At 46.4% G+C, this 2,500-nt stretch overlaps 1 protein-coding gene across 1 annotated transcript in view; it reads right to left on the minus strand.

Annotated features, from left to right (window-relative positions):
- LOC126576971 (uncharacterized) overlaps positions 1–2,500 on the minus strand; it is a 44,547-nt gene that overhangs the window by 14,343 nt on the left and 27,704 nt on the right. The gene's annotated exons all lie outside the window — the stretch shown is intronic.

The raw sequence follows: 2,500 nt of genomic DNA on the forward strand, positions 1-2,500 counted from the left end.
AGCAGCGCGCTTCAACGCTGACCAACTGACTATCCGGTACCCGGCCAACGGGAACGGTCAGTTCGGCGGTCAGCTCGATGGTGCTCTGGGTGGTTGCAGGGTCGTGGCTATGGTCGCACAGGACAGCCGTCCGGTGCAATGATGTGACGAGCGTGCCGGAAGGAAGCTGGTCACCGGGGCACCACGGTGATGCCAACCGAGATATCCACTGGCACAGATAAATGAACACGATACAGTGCGGAGTGTTGTGGGTGGTAGAGCGGGATGGAGAAAAGGATGGATGCTTTTTTTATTACCTTCTCTGTTGTTCCCTATAGCTTTCGAGGGTTGTATTTTTACGTTCGTAAGGGGAGGATATTGGTGGATCCGGTGAAAGCTCAAACTCAGTGAGGTCAAGTGAGGTTGATGTTTGTTGTCGTTTATAAAATTACGAGAATTTCGCCACACATCGGAGTGCTTTTCCACTCGTTAACGGTTCCGGTCTGTGCCGCTCTTCGGTTTTGCAGCTTTTCCAACGAAATCTGTTTTCCACATCAGCCGTTGAGTTTAGTATTTTCTTTTTTTTTCTACAATCGAAAAAGTAACTCAATTTGCTGCAGAGCATCAAACATGGTTGCCTATTGGAAGGATTTCATTTTCATTCCTTTAGGCCAAAGGGCCAAAGTGTGTCGAATGCATAAAGTGGGGTTTCGGTTGAGTGCCGTGGTAGAAAATACTTTGTTGCGGTTGTGCAACACATCGCGAGACGGGTGAAGGATTTCCTTTTGGGTCAATTACAAGCGCGATACTTAACATAAACCTTCTTCCCCTAGTAAGCACCCTGAGCACCTGTTCAAGGACGAAATAAAAATGTTGCATAAACTTCAAAGTCCTCCAGCTGGACAACATTATCCCAATGCTAATCCACTCAGTACCTTGCGATGTGAAGTTGCGATTCTACCGTCGACGCAGCTTCTGAGAGTTGTTGGAGACTCCAGCTAATTAAGTTAGTGCCGAGCAGAAGCACAGAGCAGCCTTCTGTCCATATTTTTCGACATTCCGACAACATTGCCACCGTTCAAGCTCCAACATCACGGGCAGCGACTGGTTTGGGTGGATTCTGCTACGGTAGGCGGCTACAAAATGGAATCAGCAAACTCCGACTAAAGAATGCTGTTGTGGGCGGTAGGAATGAATAAATTTTCATTCCCCGCACTGTCGCTTCCACAGCAAATGCTTTCAATGCGGACACCATTTTGCTGCGATAAACATGGCTACGGTTATGTTCTATCTTTTCTTGGATTGCCACTAAGCGTTCGGGACTTCAGAAGGTTGCTGTATGAGCTTTAAAGAGATTTTAAATCTTTCAATCAACTCAATCCAATTCAATTCTAAGGCAGTAATGAGAGCCCCAGGAAGTGATAAAATGGTTACTTTGAACTTTAAAGACACACAGTTTGTGTTTTATTATCTTGGGCAGCTGGTTTAAAAAAACAACAGCAAGCCCACAAAACCCACAAGGCCCCAACAGATGTTGTCATGTTGCTTTGTGAATTGCCTCACAAGAGGCCAGATCCTTTCGCTGGCCTTTCATCGGCAACATTAATTAGACTACTTCACTTGGATACCATTTTATTAGCCTGCTCACACCCGAGACTTCACTTCCGTTGGATGGGCGTTGGTGGGCGACTTACGAAAGATAATTAATCAACCGGTTCGCTTGGTCGACTGTTTATTCATCAATCGCGGTGCTCGGTAATTCGATCTTGTTTATTCAGCGCACCAGCGAATACGAATAACAAAGCACCAGCCGCACCAATTGGCTGGAATTGAGCGTCAACATCGGGACGCAGAAACCTATTTTCCGTAATCCAGGGTATCTCTCGGTCTCTTCCTCCCCGCTGAAGCAGACGGTGCTTTTTGACAAACGTAAACTTCAACGCCCCAATCAAAACGAAATAAACAGATTTGCGTAAGCAACGTGCTGCTGGCAGTATCCTCGGGGCCTGTATTTCACCGTCGGAACGTGATGCTGGATTTCGTGTCCCCGGTTGGATGTTTGGGGTCGCGGTGTAGGTGTGGGCCAAAAGGCGATCAATTGTTAAATCGTAGAATGATAGGAATAAGCCGCTTCCATAATTTATCAGATCAACGAATCAACGGAGCATTAAAAGCGTAGAAGTTGTCTCCGAACAGCGATTTATTCCACCATCAAATCGGATATGTGACGTATGAAATTCGTCGTCAAAAAAGGAAAAGTTTTATCAGATTTTGCAAACTTGATGTTGTTGTTGCTGCTGTGCGTTCGAATTGGATAAAAACTCATTTTCCGTTGAATTCCTAATAGAAACGATGCGAAAAAGCGACACCACAAGAGCTGAGATGAAGTACGGTTCTGGGTCATAATTCCTGCCTATCTGCCTGACATTGGCAATGATTTACTGGGGGCTCCAGGTTTCACGGCCTGAGGCCATCCGGTGCTACCTGTGCTGCAGCCGTTGCTGGCCTATATCTGCTAGAG

The sequence above is a fragment of the Anopheles aquasalis genome, chromosome 2, assembly GCF_943734665.1.
Source record: "Anopheles aquasalis chromosome 2, idAnoAquaMG_Q_19, whole genome shotgun sequence".
NCBI classification, from domain to species: Eukaryota; Metazoa; Arthropoda; class Insecta; order Diptera; family Culicidae; genus Anopheles; species Anopheles aquasalis.